We start from the raw sequence: 21,249 nt of genomic DNA on the forward strand, positions 1-21,249 counted from the left end.
TGTGAAGAATAGTTCATATTTTAAGATATTTAAAAATGTATTTTTTTTCCTGAATTTTCTGAATCTTTACTCCAGTCTTCAGTGTCACATGATCTTCCAGAAATGATTTTGATCGGGTATGCAATAGTAAAAAAAAAAAAAAATAATAATAATAATAATATATATATATATATATATGAAGAGTTCAGATGCAAAAGCCTCTAAATGCCATCTGAAATTTTCATCTAAAATTTTTTATCAGGCTTCTATATTTATGTTCAATTATTTCACTTTAATAGCCTGGAAAAGGACCTGCACATTGCCATTAAAGTAAAATGACTCAACCTAAGCATAGGAGCTTGATAAAAATCCTAATTTCAGATGAAAATTTCAGTTGGCACTTAGAGGCTTTTGCATCTGAACTCTTCATATATATATATATATATATATATATATATATATATATATATATATATATATATATATATATATGAACAGTTTTGTAACAATATTTTAACAATATTACTGTTTTTCAAAATATAATAAAGGCAGTCTTGTGTCCAAAATCTTTTAAGAATCCCTACCATTGCTCATATGGAAAGATATTTTCACAAATGTTGGTAACCAAACAGTTTTGGTGATTGTTGACTTACATTTTATAGACAAAAAAACACAACAACATTTCCTTCTCTCTCTCTCTCTCTCTCTCTCTCTCTCTCTCTCGTGTGTGTGTTTCAAAGAAAATCACACAGGTTTGATGACAGAATTCAATTCTAAATCTTAATCTTTTTAAGAGTTAACATAAGTCTGCTTATGATTTTTATTTTATTTTATTTAATATATATAAAATTAAATAAAAATCTCAAAGACACTGAATGAATTTGTCTAGGGACCAAAATATCATAGAAACTTGGGGGTGGATTTTTTTTTTAAACTTGAGTAACCACATAGCCACGGGCAAAAAAATCACTCAGATCACCTTAGCAACCACATTGCAATGCCCTAACAACCACCCACAGGATCATTGCATGGGAAAGCACCACTCACAGTTTTATTCAGAAAATGTAAAAATGCAATGACAGTGTATAACAGATCATTAATACACACATCCTGATCGTTAACGTGCATGATCATTAATGTTCAGTACTCATTGTCTCTTTATGTTTGTCATATAAGCCAAGAAAAGGCCAAGAAATTGTATATGCTTATGCGGGTTAATTCTTCCATTATTTACACAAACTCATTGTTACGATCAAAAACAATAATTCATGCACATCCGGCTGGACTTGAAGATGTAAAAGACTGTTAACACACCATTTTCAGAGTTAGATCAAAGAAACAAACAACTCTCTTGAAATGATTTGCATTGATAGCTCTGTTTAATGACAGCATCAGTGTCTCTCTGCTCTCTAATTTTTGCCATGCGTGGTCCTTTCTGCATCTCCCACGGGGCATTTGGGTCTGTTTGCTAGCACTCATAATTGCAGTGGTGAAAGAGAGAGAAAGAGAGAAAAAAGGCAGTAACATAGACAAGAGAGATGTAGAAAAACAGTAATTAAGATGGCAGAGAGCCAGTTAAGAAAGAAAGTCATTGACTACATCTTTATGTTATATAGAAGACATACAGGCATGTGTACATGCAAAGTCAGTCTCTGTAAGGTTTGAAATAAATAAATGCGTTTTTTTACTTTACCACTGATCAGATAATATAAATATATCATGCTTTCCACAAAAAACAGCACAAGTGTTTTCAACATTGCTAACAATAAGAAGTGTTTCATGAGCAAGAAATCATAATTTTAGAATGATTTAATGATGCAGAAAATTCAACTTTGCATCATCTGAATAAATTACATTTATAATATATATAAATGTATTCATTTTAAATTGTCACAAGTCTGTTTTTACTTTAAGATAATTCCTTATTTTTTAGGGGAAAATAAACTAGATTTCCCGTAGACTTCCATATAAATTAGCGGCAAAAGCAATGTCCATACACAGCCGGGAGCCGTGAATAACTTTAAAAATCCTTAAGACTAAACATGTCAAGTTATTATATGTCCAACCTGCCTGCCACATGAAAGAAACGTCCCCAAACTTAATTTGGTTAATTTGAAAATACGTCCCTTAATTCTCCCAGTGTCAAACTGGTGTAACGCAGTGGCCAGTCTTACCCTTACATTTACTCATACCTCATCAAGTCACCAGGTTAGCCAGTGAATGATTTTACTTCGTATTTGAAAGTAAACCTCTTTAAATGTATATATTATGTCTTTATATTTAAAGTACTGAGTGAACTTTTCTGTCCAGCCATACAATTAGCCTGGCTTAGCTTTCGCTTAGCATCATACGTAATTCATGATATTTCCATAACAGCAAGATATGTATGATGATTGCAGGTAGCCATGGTGCACCCAACCACACAACAACTCTTTGGCATGTTGTAAGTCCACTTCCTCGATGGAAGATTTTAAAAAGGCAGAGCTGAAATGTTTTAGGTAATGCTGGTGCTGTTGTGAAGATATTGTGGAGTAGTGGTTTTAGATCTGGTCTGTTGTAGGTTTGAACTCTGCAAGGGGCTGTTATCATTGTGCCTATGAGCGGGGCAGTAAACCCCAGGTTGCTCCTTTAATAAGTGTACTGTGTGTAAAGTGTATGCAAAATGACTACTGACTAGACCACTGCACTGTTTATGTCCTTATATATACACTTTGTATTTAAGCAAAGGCTTTACACTGTAAGTATCCGCTTCAAATGACCATGAATTTATTGCTGTGACACCTGAAAAGCGACTAAGCCTTACTGGAAATGCGACGTGACTATTTTAAGAGCAGCTGTAATAGAGGTCACCCTTGTGGTTCAGATTGGCTGAAATACCTCACAGATGATTAGTCTAAAATACTAGACATTCTTTGTCAAATTGTCCTGATGATTTCCTGGCTGCACAGTGTGAAGTGCGCCACAAACACGAGGCCGCAGTGTTACAAATGCATTAGCACACCCCCTCGCCAAGGGCCCCAATCAGCATTCCTTGCTAAAAACACTCCATTCTTCCTGCCCATATTTGGGAGAGAGGGGTAGGGAATCCCTCGCCATGACTCATCGAGTTTCTCCGACTGTAAGGGGAGTTCACGGGATGGAACGAACATGACTTGTGCATTTGTGGATTAAGGGATGTGCAGTGCAAACTCCCTGCTAAGTCATAAAGCAGGAGAAGTTTTTAACGCTGACTGCTGCTTGCTGTGGTGAAACGTGTTTCTGCTTTGTTCTCAAGAATGTCTAGTAGGGATCCTATATGTAAATTAATACTTTGTTTTTATAGCACTGTGATTGTATTATGAATATAACTGTCTGTACATTGTACATTGTTAATGAATTGTTAACGATTTTAGTTTTTCAGAAATGTAGAAAGAAATTATAACTTTGGAGCAAACTTTGCCAGTTTGACTTAATTTACAGTTTTCTGTGTTAGTGCACAGTGTTCACTTCAGGTGCAAATATCTCTAAATGTGCTTTTGTTTGCGGACATATGAATAACATATTCTTTCCCTTCCAGTCCTTACAAACAAACTTTATGACTGCGACACTAGGTAAGAACAATCCTGAATGCTCTTTTTTTCTCCTCTCTATTTCTCTCTCTCTCATTTCCCACACTTCACTTCTTCCACTGTTAACCATAGTGGATTCAAACACAAACAAACAAGCAACGCTGACGATTGCAATCACCACTAATTTGGAGGCCCAGCTCTCCACCCCCACTCTCGTCTCCTGGACGCGCTCCATCCCAGAAACCCTTGGGGCTCCAGATGGGTGTACTGGATGTCGTGAAGGGGAGAAAAGGACAGAGGAGCTGGTAGGTGTTTTCGGAGAGAGTGCAGATCTTTTTCTTTTGAAGTGAATGTTCATTATACAGCACTCATCTTTAAAACAAGAACGGTTTTATAACAAAGGCTGGTTTTAAATTAGAGATCGCGTTTAAGATCAGCCTTAGGACTGGATCAGTAGTCAACCACAACAAAGCATGTCTCACAAAACAAGTCTTTTACTGCTTAGCTAGATCTTTGCATTTGCATTGTGTCATACTGCAACCACTGAAAGCACAACTCCTGGCACGAGACCAGTGAAAAAATTGCCCCAGCCGAAAGCATAAACAGAGGAGGGCAATGGAGGGAGTGGCTGAAGTTGTCGTAATTGGTGTAAGTTTGGGGGGGTTGCAGCCACGCCGCTGGGTTTTGAAAGAGTGTGCAAACGGAGCCCTGTCATTTACCAGACGCCCGTTGGGCTGGGCTGTGTGAACGCAACTCACAACTGTTCTCTAATTAACCCCTGCTTAGAGAGAGAGATGAAGCACTGCTCTGCCAGAGCTGACTAAATGCAGGAGAAAAGAGAAACACTCTGTTTGGCTGCAGCTGATTTGATTCAGCAAGGTTCATGGTCAGTCAGCGGGTTCAGATTGTTTTTAGCGGCTCTTGATTCGTTATCCAATTCTGATTCGATTCTCGCAGCAGTGCTTGAAATCAAAACAAACAAAGATCACAGCATGATCTAGCATTTCCGGTCCCAGAGAGCTGAAACAGTGGCCTGGAACAAGAAAAATAAGGGCGCAAAGAAGCACTTTGTCATACGTTTTTTTTATTAGTACATTTTTATTAGCCCCATAAAGTCAGGATAAAGGAAGTGTGTTTATACTTGATGGAAGCAACAGGACATTGTTCAGGAAGCTAGTTTAAAACTGTGTACGTAGCATGTCAAGATAATAAGCTAGTCATACACTCTGTAAAGTCTGTACATGTGCATCCCAGGTTATGCATTATTATGTGCTTTTTTTGTAGTATAAATAGTGTGAGCAGTGTGTTCACAATGAAAAAGAAAAAGTGCACTTTAAATACTCGGATGATGCATTTTTAAATAACTGAAAAAATGGAGTGTGGAAATGTTGGACACTTTATGTGCTCAACTGTCAGCTTTGGACAGATATGAATACAAAGGAAGCTTCTCCAGTTGTCGAGCAGGTGTGTTTGTATGTGATTTAAAAATCATCTTGTGTAGATTTATATTGTATTTCTGCAAAAATGTGGGGAATCAAATGAATCCGTGAATTGCTTTGTTCATTTAGTTCATTGAAACAGAAAAGATTCACTTAAATGAATCAGACTCCTCAAAGATTCATATGTGAGCCATGATATTTTTCAGGATACACTTTATGTTGATGGTCTATTTTAGAAATTCTGTTGGCTTTAGGTAAGTTTGCAACTACAGTATATATACAGTAAATTTGCAACTCCAAAGTTAAACTGACTCTGATTATAGTAATAGTAGATAGTTAGGTTAGTAGAATAAGTTATCATGTACTTGCAAAGATACTTAGTCAGTAGGATGTCTTTTGGGGGACCATCAAAAAAAGTGTTAGCAGATATTAAAGGGACCGTTCACCCAAAAATCAAATTCTGTCATCATTCACCCTCATGTCACTCCAAGCTGTTGACTTCTTTAGTATGGACTGTCTCTTTAAGTTAATTAGCTTAAGGCCGTGAGTGAAGCTGAATCATATTTAGTCTGTTTTTCACAGCTCTCTGGGATCCAGTAGGAATCAAGTCTTTTCCTTTCACACATGCACACTCTTCAGAGTAATGTCATTCCTGCTGTGCTTTTCAGCAACTCCCCTGGCCCATGTCAAGCTCATGATCAAGCCGGCCAGTGTCAAGCTTTCGTCAAACCTACACGATATCCATTAACTGCATCAATGAGGCTAAAAGCTGTTGAAATCAAGCTCTGTTCAGCAGACAAATGAATCAATCCAGTTCATCTAGCAGACACAGGCCTCCCTATAAGAACTATTGTGAGACAGTGACAAGAAAATGCTTTGTGTTTGATTGACCGAGGTTCATGGCATCACAATGAATGGAGAGGTCAAAGGTCAAACTCAGGCGTCCGACTATAGCGACTTGTTAGCGAGATGAGCTCTGTTGGGGAACACTGTCACCAAGATTTTAGCACAGCGAAGAATGACTGTCTTTGTTTTTTGGCACAGAGAGAAAATGCTGTATCTTTTTAGGGCATAACTGGCCTGTCCGAGCGCTATCCCTACTGCCATCTTTATCACAAATTTTTTTTTTTTTTTTTGATCGATTCATTTGAGAAGTGCAAACATTTTCAATTAACACTTTATTATGAAGTGCCAGTTCTCACTATTAACTAGTTGCTTATTATTACATACTAGCATATTAGGCTGTTTATTAGTACTATAAAACACATATTAACTCTTATTCTGCATGACCATATTTCAGATCTCTTACTTCTGCCAAATACCTAAACTTAACAACTATCTTACTAACTATTAATAAGCAGCAAATTAGGAAAACTCCGAATATCACGAATATGTGTTCCCTATTCTAATGTGGTACCCTTTTTCATTATTAGAGCTTCTGTTTGGTCTAGCATTAGTACTGTAGTTCATAAACAGATGTTTTGTTTCATATGTGTCTATATAAAGGTTAAAGGTTTTTTGACCGGGAAATTATTAAATCTGTTTGTGTTTAATTTAAAATTGTAAATAATTCAATATTATTATTTAATAATCCTTAGTTTCAATTAAAAACAATATACACTACTGTTTAATAGTTTGGATTTGGTAAGAAGTTTAATTGTTATTGAAAGGATTCTCCTATGCTCACTGTGGCTGCTTTATTTGATCAAAATAATAAGTAAAAATAGTAATATTATGAAATATTAAGACAATTTTAAATAATAGTTCTTTTTAAATACTGTTTTTTAAATATATTTTTATATTTAAATATATTATATGTTTTATAAGTAATTTATTCCTATAATGGCAAAACTGAAATTTCAGTCTTTAGTGTCACTGCTAATTGTTGTTGTTTTTTTAATTCTTTCAGAATTCTTTGATGAATGGAATGCTCAAAAGAACAGCATTTTTTTTAACCTTATAAATGTCTTCACTCTCACTTTTGATCAATTTAAGGCATTCTTGCTGAATAGTATTTAATTCATAAAAAAAAAAATTATAAAAGCTTATTAACCTATAACTTTTGAACAGTAAGTCTGTGGTACAGTATATGCCTGTTTTGTTAGCTAGCTAAACACGTGTTTGTATTTGTGTTTGTATAAATTAACTATGTGGGCTACAATGACACAACTGAGAACGAAAAGGGGGATTTTCCAAAGAAATAATAATAAAAAAATATCTATAGTCCATCCTTTATTATATTTCCACAGACGTCTCATTTGTGCATTTCCAGCCACATGCGAGACCAAAGCATTCCAGCAGAAGTTCACTGAACTTTTCAAAGCCTTGACCGTAACTCTGTGGTCAGAGTCATTTATACCTTGAAGAGCTCAAATGTTTTCGGAGCACCACATATTAATGATAAATGCTTTAGTTTACTAGCTGCTTTAGTTACTGAACTTCAAAGCATTTTGGCTTACAATCTCCCCCTTGCTCCGATTTCCTCCCCTCCCCTCCACATCCCTGTCTCTTCCCCTCTTCTCCTCCCTGCAGGAATTCTGTGTAATTAGCATGCTGTTAATGGTCCGTGCGATTAGAGCCTTTTAGATAGTGAGGTTTTACACATTGGCCCAGTCTAATCACCAACAGGCGTGTGTTCATTTGAACCATGTGCAGGAGTTGTGGAGACTGAGAGAGAAGGTCAGATACTGTTAAGTAAAGTGTGGCATGGTTTTCAGATTACATGCTTTTCAAGAATTACAGTGGATAGTGTAATTTCAAAATACCAGCCTGATATTAAGATGTGAATATTTGGTGTGAAAAGTTACAGGTTACAAGTTGGTTTCCATCCTTTGGAACAACACAGTATTGATTAACATAATCATTAAATAAATATTAAATGAATAATTTGATATATGTGTGTGTGTGTGTGTGTCCACTGTTAATACTACTACTTTACTACTACTGTTGATAGAATTTATTATTATTATTATTATTAGCATTTTCAGAGCAGCTTTGCTTTCATTTATATTCATTTTTGATAACAGGTTTTATATTGGTTCTTTTGACTCAGGGTGACAGATGCTGTAGAATCAGGAGTCCTGGCAGCAATGCATCTCGCTTTCTTCCGCTCACTGTATCTCTCTCTCTTTCTCTCTGCCTCCCTCTCTTTTTCCCTTTTCCCCCCGTCAGTCCAAAACCTCCTGTTCCCCTGCCTGGCCCAGTCTGGAGAGAGTTAGTGCCATCCCAATGGATCAGGACAAGCAGCCCTTTGGTGCTGATCCAGGATCTGCTGGGTTTATTTGAATCTTCACCTAATACACTTGAAGAGGAGCCACAAGACTGATCACAAAACTGTTTCAGGCAAACCCTTGTTGTACAGCTTAATGTAGGAACTGCTTTTATTGTATTTATTTATTTACTTATTGCTTGAGTTTACACCAGCCACATTTGGTTTATCAGAAAAGAGAGAAATGTTTAATAGTTCAAAAATTATTTACTCACCAAAATTGTATGACACTTTTTTTTCTGGGGAATGTTATATATATATATATATATATAGAGAGAGAGAGAGAGAGAGAGAGAGAGAAATGGTTTGGTTACCAACCAAAAAGTCTAAAAGTCTTTAATATATGTTAAAAGTCTTTAATATATTTTCTTATAAAAGAAAAAAAAGTGTCATACAGGTTTGGAATGACCTGAGGGTGAGGGCTTTTTTATATATTGTATTTGTTTTTAATTTTCATAACGCCTCTAGGATATTAATCAAATCTCATGGTGATGACAATGGCAACAATTAAAGTAATGAGGAGGATTATCATCTTCATTCAATTTGAAATTAAATTAGTCTGTATCATTGCATTTTTCAGGATTTTTCATTGTTAACTTAATAGGAAAACATGACTGACGTAGATACTTGACTGTCCACAGTTTCTACATTGTGTCATGTTTGATGTGTGTGTTCATACAGAACTGAGGAAATGGTTAGCGAGAGACCACCCCTCTCTGTGTCTTGCATGAGTGTGTGTGTGTGTGTTAGCTGTTGGTCCGTATGGCAGAAGAGTGGCACTGAGAAATGTAATTAAACTAACCCACCCCATCCCCATCGCTATCTCTACATCTATGTTTCCTTTTTGCTCTCTCTTTCTCCTAATGTCCAGTGTCTTTCAGTCTCTTCCCACTTTCCTGTCCTCTTTTATTTACCTGGCATACTAGCTGTATTATCTAATCATTAATAGTGGTTGATCAAACCTAGGGTTAGGTTTTTTTATCCATAAAGTTAACAAAATATTTGTCCTTTTTGTATGTCCATAAAATGAAAGTCCAATGTTATTTTTGACCCCACTGAATTCCCTTATATAAACAAAAACAGACTTAATTTGAAATGCGTGTTACTCACCCTCATGTTGTTCCAGAAATATATATATAAGATTATGTTTTGGAATAAATGTCAATGGAGTCTAATGCTGTTTTGGACTTTTTTTATATAGACAAAACCAGCCAAGATAATGTGAAGAACGTTTGTGTGTGTGTGTGTCAGTGTGTGTGTGTGTGTGTGTGTGTGTGTGTGTGTGTGTGTGCGCGTGTGTGTGTGTTTTACTCAATCTCATGTTGTTCTCTTCTTTATGTCAGTACAATGTAAGTCAGTAGAGTTCGTTGTTGTTTTGAACTCCATTGACTTACATTAAAAAGATGAAAGCAGGTGAAGCCCTCTTCAATATATCTTCTTTTGTCTTATACAGAAGAAAGAGAGGACAGACTGAGGGACTCGCTCGTCGTGTCTAGAAACCTGGCGGTCCACTCAGGACATCTTAGCAGCTGCATACCAACATACTAGAAAACACTCAAAACACCTTTGTGACCTCATAGCAAACGCCCTGGCAACCATCCACAACGCTTTAGCACCGTGGCAGCGACTTTTGCAAATGCAAGCGTTAGTTTGCCTCCATTGTTGTCGTCTTTGTCCATTTCTTCCATCTCTCTTTCTCTCTTCCTCGCTCTCTCTTATATCATTCTGGCTCGGATGAGTGAAGCAGCACCTTCTCTGTTAGGGAGTGTGGAGAGAGGAAGAGAGAGAGAGAGAGAGAAAGAGATGCAAGGAAGGAGAGAGTAGGAGGTGGGGGGGGGCAGTGATGACACTGCATGGTGAAGTCATACTCCATGACATCATCCTCTGGAGCAGAGCCAGCTCTCTCTCTCTCTCTCGTCCTCAATCTCTTTCTCCCTCTTAACACACTCTTTCAGAAGGAGCAGGAGTAAAACTCTAGGAGCCCTTTGTTCCCACAATCCCCCACCACAAACAGCAGCCCCTTCCCTCCAGCACTCTGTCTCTGTCTCCCAGTCTCTCTCTCTCTCTCTCTCTGTCTGTCTGTCCATCTCTTGTAGAGCCTCAGGGCTTGTGCTTGTAGATGAGTTCTGGCTGCAGCACGATCGATACAAACCCGGCAAGTTGTGTGTCCCTGGTTCCCCTCCGTCTACACACACAGACACTGTTCATTTACTACTCACTTTTATTCAACATGTGGTTCAGTGCTCGGCGGTTTTTGAAATGGACATGGACGCTCTTTGTTAATGACATGTATGTTTCATGCCTCACTTTTCTGGTAATGTGAGTAGAGCTTGCCAGTGCAAAAGCCACCACCACAATGCAAGGGCGTTGCTAAAGCGTTCTGAGTGGCTACTTGGGCACTTGCTTGCAAGTGTTTTCCGGGTGGTCACATATGGTCCAGACATATGAGCCAGAGTCTCTAGGATTGTTTCAGACAAAAATGGAATGAATGGTCACTTAGAAATGCATCTAACAAGCTGCTTGATTCATGTATATAGCACATATGGTTCAGGGCAAGTTATACACACCTAAGGTAAAGGTAACGTTACTTGTTAAATTTACACTATAATGGTCGAGGTATTTGAGCAAATAAGTGAATAACTCATTTTATTTATTTACTAAGAAATACAACTGAAAACCTGTCTGTTTGGCATTATAGATTTTTTTTGTTTTCTGTTGATTGTGCACATTAATTAAAGGTAAGCACTCAAATAAGAGATACATTCTGATTTTAATTAAATGCAACTTTCTTCCAAGTTTAGAAATGGAATATTCAGATTATGGCATAGAATAATTAGTTACTTTTGGGGTTTAGAACCAGCTTTGGTTTATAGGATACTGGCTTTGATGAACCATATGCTGGTGATATATTGTTCAATTTAAAGATGCTGTAAGTGATTTCAGCTATCAACAGCCGTCCTCTTTACAAAAACCTATCCTTCAAAGACATGTCAACAAACCTCTTACAGAGCATTTCTGATTGGCTAGTTTTCTGTGTACCAGCATGCATATGTGATTTCTTATGGATATTGTTTACCTGATATGACAAGATAAATAATTCAATAAATAAGCTAACGGTTCATTTAAAATAAATGCTTGTTTTCTTTTCTATGATCCGCCTTTCATAACTTTGACATAATGAGTGGCATATCACAATATCAGCACAGGGACCATGCTGTCAAACCTGTTCCTCAGAATGCATTTGCAGAACCAGAACACCAAGGGCATTTCCACAGAGACCTGCCATGACGATGGTCTCTATAGCAATAGAGTCACCAAGCACTGTTTGAGCTGCTTTTATGTGACTGCGTCAACTAACTCCAGGCCAGCCTGCCCTGTTTAGGCTTGAAAAGCATGAAAGCATCAACCAAAACTAATTTTTTTAAAGTGTTTATAAGGATGTATACACTGTAGTATGAATGGTTATTTATGTTTGAGTGAACACATTTCTTTGCACTCCTTTTATACTTTGTATACATATCACTAATGTAAAAACTGACATTTTGATTGGATGTGGAGAAGTCTTGCATGCCATTATGGAGCTTAATGCTGCTTGAAACGCTTCTCGTAATGTTCCTCGTAAAAGAAAGGGGACCTGGCTCGCCTGTGCTACGGTACAAACTCTCACAAACCTGTAATTTTGTTTCGAAATGTCCGGCTGCTTTCTGCACATATAATGATAGAGAGAATGTGCTCAGTGTGTTGTGTTTAAAAAGTAGAGTCAAGATCTGAATAAGATCACATGAGAGGCAACAGACACGAAAACAGGGCTAATCAATAAAGCTCTTGTTAACTGCTCTGAAACATCTTATAAGTCTGCACACAGAAATGCAGTAATGAGACAGGATTGTGTAAGACCAAAACCCAGATATGCAAAATAGAAGCAATTACAATAAAGTCAGACATGACTATAGAAGTTTCAAATACAACACAATGCATGTAAAAAATACTTGTATTTTGAAAAAATACATGATCAATATTACATATAAAACCTTCAAATATTATCAATATAAAAATGAATTTAGAATTTGTGTTCAGTATATAATCATGATAATTTAATATTGTATATTATAAATTAGCTAACATATAATTCTGTAACACAAAAATAATTAAAAATTAAAATGGTTACTACTACTACTACCACTATTATTATTGTTATGAATATGCTTTAGCCCTTTAGTGTATTATTAGTTTACATTTGAACTTGGTGTGAATCATTCCTGATGGTGAGTCAGAAAAGATTATACATGTGGTACACAGAAGCGCAAAAAATAAAATAAATAAACCTGCAACAAAATGTAGTATTTCCCTTAGATTTGGATGAATCTGAAATGTAGAATAATATCACCTTATGCACTTCCACTGATGTTTTGGCAAATGGAAGTTTGTGGGAAATCTTACATTTGAACATTCTTAGAAATAGAAAACAACAGGAAAAATCTTGTGTGTGTGTGTGTGTGTGTGAGTCATTATTGATTGTGACTCATGTGTGCAGTACTTTTGGATGAAGAGCTTTCAAAAATACACGTACGCAGTGCACAGTCCATGTCACTGCAACCGCATCTCAAAACCTTTCTTGCTTTTATCACTCAAATGCAATTAACAGTTGGGTTGTCATTCATCTAAACTTTGCAGTCTGGCTGTAGTTCGACTGTCAGTTCTTTAGCATCTGTAGTTTTTCCACTAATAAACTTGCTACTGACTGATTTATTTCTGCGACACAAATCACAGCTTACTGTATCTCTCTGTTTGCTTTCTATCAGCATTTCAACCAGCGCCGGTGCCGTGAATTAGCATAACTGCCAGTTCACGCTGTCTGGGCTCTCCTCATGTTTTCAGGTGTTGGATGCATGTGGGAGGAAAGGCAACAGGGTGTGCGTGTGACCAGCAAAAGAGTGTGTATCTGAAGTGCTGGGTGAGTACAAAGAGACATTTACGCCTGTGTCCAACAAACACAAAGCAGAGCCTTCAGGCTGCAGGCTGGAGAGAGCCCCCTCCTGCTCTTAGACTCAGCGCATCATCCACACCTCTTTCTCTCTCTCTCTTCTTCCACTGTAATCCCTAATGTTGGTTCTGGTCCATCATGGATCCGTTCTTGGCCACCTCCCATTGCTCGAGTCTCGTTCTCCACACATGCACACATGCTCACCCTCACTCCCCTATGCCTCTTGACTGACAACACAAAACGGTTGTGGACATTATACACATTGAGCGGCGGTCACACAATGAGACAATAAAGCAAAACTAGAAAAGTTTCTCAGGATGACACTGGTTTGACAAAGCCTTGCTAAAGAGTTTAAAATAGTTTAATTAAAGAAATATTCTGGGTTCAGTATGACTGAAAGCATTAATGGCATACGTACCACAAAAATCCATTTTCACTTATCCAACCTTTTGTTCAAACAAAACAAAAGAAAAAAAAAGGTTAGGCATGTCCAGTGAAAGTGAATGACATCAATTTGTAAACACTGAAATATTTACTGTTTCAATAGTTCAGACACAAGAAATAAAAAATGTAACTGTGCGATTTTTGATGTTAACAAATGAATAAATGCAAGTGTTTTTTATGAAATTATAAGCTTCACATTTCTGCTTTCAAATTGTTCAAATAAATGACTCCATTCACTTTTATTGTAAGTGCCTCATTGCAAATATTTTTTAAAGAAAACAAGGGACGAGTAAAAATTATACAATTATTATTATTGTGGTAAAAAAAGGCAATACAGGTACATTATACCTACATATGTTTTAGAATGATAGAACAATAAACAGAATGACTGATTGACAGACAGACAGACAGACAGACAGATACAGCTTTGCATTTGTCAGAGGTGGTCTCAGTGATTTTACCCACTGTCCTCCACATGGCTGTGCTGTGGGCTGCTGTAAGCATCAGTACTGTGGTTCTGGATCCACAAGTGCTGACCCTTGATTAGCCTGGACCTGCATGTGACTGTCCTTCCTGTTCAGGAGATACTAATCAAACCTGGTCTCACGGTGTGGTGGGTATGAAAAGCACAGTTCTACCATTGAGAGAAAACTGCTCAGTTAAGATGACACTCCCTGCTAACCTTATTTGTGCTGCTGTTCTCACTGTTGCTCACTGCGAACCTTATAAGTGATGCTGTTCTCTATAGCTGTTGCATGCATCAACAGGAATTACAGACCAGTTCTGATGGAAAAGTACATTTAGACACTTGCGGTCAAATTTTATATATTATCTGTATATGCATGATATTTTGTTTTAAATTGCACACTTTATGAAACATCTGCATGGTTGGGTCGCACTATTACACTTGTGTGTATCATGCTGTGATGATTGTTTTTCATGTATATACAGTGTAACCACTCTGTACAGTTGTAGTGTAGTCATAACTAACACACAGAGGTTTATAATAAAGAGACAGATTATATAAAATATGACCTTTGACCTTATTCTTATACAGTGGTTGTTTTGCTGTAACAAAAAAAAAGAAAGAAAGAAAAGTCCACCACTATAATTATCTCTCTCTCTTTTGTTGTGTGCTAGAGTGGGTTGCAGGCTGATGGAGGGTGATTCAGTCTGAACTGAATGACTGCTCTAACAGAACGGCACCAGTGACCTTATGGAAGCATCATCATCTCACCCTGTGGCCATCTGGTAGTGTGATCCTCTCTCTCTCTCTCTCTCTCACACACACACACACACACACATGCACCTCTCTTTTGAAAGCATGCATGCTCACACAGTCTTACACAAACACACAGACACACAGTCATAAATGTATGAGCTCATATAAATGAGCAAGAACTAAAACACATGCTTGCACACTAATATTCTTTCTCCCCCTTGGAGGCATCTATTTGGATGAATGTGCAAGACTAAAGACATATGCTTATAAACTATAGCATAAAATCATACAAATACACACTTCTATACAAGTATGTAACTAAACGCTGGGTACTGAGGGGGAGCAAAGGTGAAATATTAAAGGAAGAGAAATTAAATATTTGTGATTATTTACACATCTTCATTCACCTGTATGCTGTTCAGAATTGAGAACATTTTAATGGTTTTACTGGCACCATATTTAATATGTGAGTAAGATAAACATCAATTTCAGTCTGTTATTTAAAGCTTTCATATTACTTCATGTTGGAAATTAATTGTGGTTTGGGGGAAAATGTTGCCAAAATTTACATAAAAGCTCCCCAAATTCAAGATACGAGTACAAAAAATGCCTATTCACAATTAAAACTGAGACATTGGCAGATGTTGCAATTAAATTGCAATTGCAATGGTATTCTGATATTCACCCAAAAATGAAGTTCTGTTAATTATTTACCTACCATCACGTTCCAAACCCATGCTGTTTTTGTATGAAATCTGAAGGAAGTTCTTTAGAAAAGGTTTCATATAGAAAAGATATTTAATATATAATATTTTATATAATTAATATAATTTGAATTATATTTATTTTGTGTTTTCTGTATTTAATTGAATTAATTAATTTATTTTGTAATTGTTCAGTGTTTTTGTAGTTTTTCTAATTCGTTCTCTATATAGTTTTAGTTATAAAACTTAAACCTAACTTAAACTAAAGGAGAAATTATAAATGTTGCCTTGGCAACAAGCTGAAATAAAGTATGATTAAGTTTTGTATATTCCATTTCCTTTCAGTTAATGTTTATTTCAAGTAATGTATTTTTTTTTAATGGATTTAGTTTTAGTTAACGATTATTACCCTGCTGCTAACCGGCCTATTACATATAATCATAGGCTATTACACATGTGCTATTCTCAGCACAAGCTTAGTTAGAGCTGGCATGTATAAAGAGTCCCTGAATTCATTCATTATTCATATTTCATTTTTACAGCCACCTATGCACTTCTGTCCAGTTCAGTAGCTCTGCCAGTGGATAAGTGTCATCATGTCTGAGCTGAAAACATGTTCGCAGGGTGACGCGTGGTGTGGCTGGCAAGCCTCACCAGCAAGTGCAAATTACTGGGATGCCATGAAAGCATGCCCTGATCTGCACCAGACATGCACACACAAACAATCACCTGCACAAAAACTAACAGACGCATGCACACACATACGCCCACACAGCAGGTGTGTGAGAGTCTGTGGGTCTGACGGGCGAGCGCATCAGAGAAGGAGAGTCAGGCAGTATGTGAGGAGTGTAAGTCTCTGGTATTCACTCTCTTTCGCTAGGAAGCTCTGTCATGCAGTCAGACAGCAGCTGGGCACGGAGGTTACAGACAGCATGTGTCTGTATGATTTAAACAGAACTGCTGTTTTAATTCGCTCAGTTCAGTAGACACAATTCTCCTCCAAGTTTTCCTCCTCCACCCCAGCTAGTGTGGCTCAGAAACCATAATGCAGGGCATCCTGACACAATACATTTTCTTACGCAGCGTTCAATGATGTAGATCCAGGAACATGTGCCTCTTGCCTCTTTCATAGTTATTGATTTATTATATAATAACCAAAATCTATCAAAGTTGCTTTTTCCTATACATTACATTAACTTTTTGTTATTGTTACTAATTGTTTTATTGTTACAAACGTTAGCAAGCACACATTAGATGACACACACAATGTTGTATGTATGCTGTATGGAAGAGTTAGCATTTTTTATTTTTGTTCTGCTCTCTAGCCATCTCTTTTTCAGAGATTATTTACTGTACTGTAAAAAAAAGGGCTGTTTTGCACTGTTTGCTCTTTCTACTTGATCTGTCCATTAAAATTATTTGTTTAGATCCGATCATTTAAGCGTTACCACAGGAACATTTTAGAGTGTGTTCACCATTATTAATTAATTTCTCTCACCATTACTGTCTCTGATCTACTTCAGGCAGTTTTGGAATTGCAGTGGTTATTCTTGTGAATTACTCAGAAAATGGCAAACTCATTAATGTCTTAATGGGCCTATCATCTCTTACAGAACATCTTCAGACAGAAATACACAAGACCCAAGGCCTCTCCTGTCCCGTCTACCTGACACAAGCCAGGAAACTGGGTATTTTAAAGTAAAATCAAGAAATAAAATCAATTAATAGTTATTAAATAGGTTGGTCAGTAAATTTTCAGTGGGTTTATCAGCATTTAAAATTTTCCACTTTTTTCTTTGTCACTTAACATACATTCATGTCTAAAAATAAAAAATGTTTAGCCAATTGGGTCAGAATATATATTTTGGGCATAGTATTTAGTAGACACACACACCCTTCTGAATTCCCCTCTGTGGCCATTTTCTTGTTTGGTTTGACAGGGCAGTCGAGGGAGCCTGGATACAGAGGGGATCTGTGAGAAGAGGCAGTGGGCTATGTAATCGAAGAGGCCAGCAACTCTTTATAAATAGGCTTGGGTCGCTATCATTGTAAAGTGAGGAGGAATCTGATCCTAGATCGGTTTGCTCAGACTTTCATGAACACAGGCACACCCAAGATGAACTCAGAGAGGTGCAGACAACCGTTTTACTTGATGGTAAGGGAGAGACAGGGAGCATGAGGGATGGATATGAGGATATAGATAGACAATCTGTGGGTGAGGGACCGTCTCACTTCTTTTAAATGTTCTTCTATGACAGGTGTGAGACATTGAAACGAGAGGGTGGTGCAAAACTTCATGGATTAGATCATCACATTGAAAAGGATTGTCAAGCCTGTACTAGTTTGAAGTTAAAGATGAAATATGATCTAAACACAGATAAGGTCTAGTACAGCAATAACAGTTTCATAACTCCAGCTTCAAAGCAGAAGTCAAATAAACGACCCACAGGATTAATAAACAGGATAAACGACCCACTGAATTAATAAACATGGATTAATATGCATATTGCACAACTTGGCGTTTTTTAATCGTTCAGTCATTCGCATTACACTGCAAATATGACCCAAACCAGTCAACGTTTTAAGTTTTTGTAATTTCATTGTCTTCCATTTTTAACAAGCATTTAAAAAAAGAAAGAAAGAAAGCTTTGATTCGTCTCTGCTTTTTATTTTCAAGTCTCATCTGTACAAGTTTTAGCCTATACTGTCCAGTCCATAAATCAACCATAAATCGATTTTAGGAAGTTTTAGGCAGAAATGATTCCATTGTTATTTTATGTTTGGCTCGGGATGTAAATGATTCTCGATGCCAATGCCTCCAGTAGTTGTTCGTGTTTATAACGAATATAATAACGTAAAACTACGTAAAATATCACACGGGTTTTACATAACCAGAGATAGCGTAAAGTAGGCTATATCTCATTAGGTGTATGGACACTTTTTATATTAATTGCGGTTCTGCAGTCAGAGTCTCTGTTGAATAAAGTAGGCGACAGTCCCACACGGAACAGTTTTATATCTTTAGATTGCGCTCAGAAACTTTACTACACGTTTAATTCGTCTAACATATGCTGAAACCTAGCTAGCATTTTCTTCATGAATCTGCGTCAGAGACAGACACACCATCGTAGCATAGGCTGCCTATTTATTTTTGACATTATCATTAGCCTAAAACAATTCCCTGTATCACTAATAAAGTTTACAGACTGATTATTTTAGCGGGTACAATTCAATTCTTATTAATCGTTTGCCTGTAATTATAAAAAATTCTTATTAATTTTTAAACAGATTGCAAAAAAGCCATTCCTTTTGTTAAAAGAAAAAAACATTCGCTTAAAAACGTGTTATAGTTTTAATCCCCATGAAAGCCTATAGTTAGGCTCATAGTTGTTATAAACTGGTCATTGTGTGGCAATCAAAGAAAGGTTTCTGTTTCATAGAAATACAGACACAACGCATTTGACGTCACAATGTCCTTCAGCAAACGAATTCACATCTGTTCGTTCAATTATGGCAAGAAAAATGATTTTATTTGCAGAGATTATTGTTAGAATTGTTGACTCTATATTCTTATAGATGCCTGTTCAATTCTTTGACTGCAATTTACATTAAGCGCTTTGCTCTCTTCTGGAGCAATTATGAACTCTGTATACATCGATAGTTGTCCTTTTTAAAGAAATGATTTTTGCATTAATACGCATTTATATAATCCTGTCATGTTTACGGCCTTAGAAACACATGTTCAGTATTTTCATTTGTTACAAAACATGGAGGAAAATGATCACATATTAGTTACATCACATATAACTCACGTTTTTCATAAACATCTGGAAGAATATGCTAGCTATTTAAATTATACTCGTAAACATTTTGTTAGGTGATCGCAAATAATAGGCTATTTATTTTTCTATTTCATAACCTGTTGCACAGAAATTTAAATAACCAGATTATTTTGTTATAGCCTATACCTACCACATGAAGATTGTCTCGCACTGGGATCCTCAATCCTGTTGTGATGCAAATGCAAATATTTTGAGATTCTTTAGTTCTCGTGAGTTACGTTTACAAGAGAGGTCGCGGGTAATTTATTCTTTTTAAATCTTTACCACAAAATACATTGTCATAAACCAGCACAGATGATCAGCATATAAAGGAACGCGTTTGTTCCCAGATGAACTTTTGCGTCCGTGTCGAGAAACGGGTGTCAGCTCTCTGAAAGTTTCATCCGTGGGCCTGTTTCACAAGAGCAGAATCCTGTCATTTATCAAAGAACAGTTTTTATTAAATAGCAGACATTTCATTTTGCAAAGCAGTATGAAAACTTCAATACTTCATTTCATATTACGTTTTTTACCGTGTGTTTTCAAATGCCCAGTAGATATCTAGAACTGAAATTACCTTGCGGCGTAAAAACTTTGTTATTATTATTAGCCTATTATTTAATGTGTTGAACAAAGACATTGCAATATAAAATGTTACCAGAACATTTTTGCACATTTTTAACTGTAGGTTTTTTTTAACATAATGTATAACTATAGTTGACCGTCCTTCGGGTTAAAAAAAAGTTACATTTCTAATTGTAGCTATTAGCCAAATTGTGTGGGTAGCACAGTACACAAATGTTCATGTGCTTACTAGTTACGTTGTAACATCATCTTTAAAAAAAACAATAAAAAAACACGATGGGTAATAGGGTAGGTAAAGTTTGGCCCAAGGTCAACTCCAGTATAAACTCAACAGGCCTACTGTCAAGGCTGATGGTCCCTCGGATAGGTCTAAAATAGTATTACTTAAATCTGACTGAAAATCTATTTGTCCCATCAGAAAAGTGTTTTGTTTAACTATCAACAACTCTTGACAGTAACACTGTCATGAGGACAGCTTCAATATATGAGCCAACACTTAAGTACGATCAGGATTTCAAATAATATCTGAATTAAATCAAGAAGATGGCTTTGTTGAGATTAATTACATACGATCTAATTGAGTATCTATCGGACTCTTTATTGGCCGTGGAGACGAGCAGAAAAGCGACAAGCAAAACGCCGTGATGCAACTCTGTTGTAACTGGAGCAATGGTCCGGTTGATTCAGGAGGACACGCATGCATCACTACAAAAAGTAGCCTAATTGAGTTCACTGCAAAATATTTTTATGCATGCATGTATATATTTAATTTACTTAGCCTATATAAAACAATCTCTCAAAAATATTTTATTGTCTTTGTGAATACACCATAGCAACATTAAAGCGTTCCGCCTGAACTTTGTAGTCTACAACTGGATCGCCATGCACCGTGCAATGACTAAATGTTCCAAAAGCTCTAAAGGCATGGGAAAATGATGAACGGTGTCACAACATGATTAAATATATTGTAAAAATATGTATACAAACACATAGAAAAGTTATCCGTTTTCGCTGTCACTGTATCTCGAGCTTGTCGTTGTAGCGCTTTGAGGAAGACTTGCCTGGCACTTCGCGCTTCCCACCCCAGCGAGCGCACGTCTTCCCCGTATGAGTTGAGCTGTACAGTGAGGGGGGACACGTGATCGCATCTGATCCCGTTGATTTTGTTATAGGGTGGAGGTCTGGGTTTTGTGTACATAAGGTCGTGTGCTCGATTCTTCTCTCTCTCTCTCTCTCTCTCTCTTACTCCAAGTGC

At 36.8% G+C, this 21,249-nt stretch overlaps 1 long non-coding RNA gene across 1 annotated transcript; it reads left to right on the top strand.

Annotated features, from left to right (window-relative positions):
- The first annotated feature begins 1,906 nt into the window (after positions 1–1,906).
- Positions 1,907–11,277, top strand: LOC127946417 (uncharacterized). The gene is made up of 3 exons (XR_008151089.1): positions 1,907–3,832; positions 8,138–8,333; positions 9,688–11,277. It is a non-coding gene; the product is annotated as an uncharacterized LOC127946417 (long non-coding RNA).
- The last annotated feature ends 9,972 nt before the right edge of the window (positions 11,278–21,249 follow it).

This window comes from Carassius gibelio, chromosome A1 (assembly GCF_023724105.1).
Source record: "Carassius gibelio isolate Cgi1373 ecotype wild population from Czech Republic chromosome A1, carGib1.2-hapl.c, whole genome shotgun sequence".
NCBI classification, from domain to species: Eukaryota; Metazoa; Chordata; class Actinopteri; order Cypriniformes; family Cyprinidae; genus Carassius; species Carassius gibelio.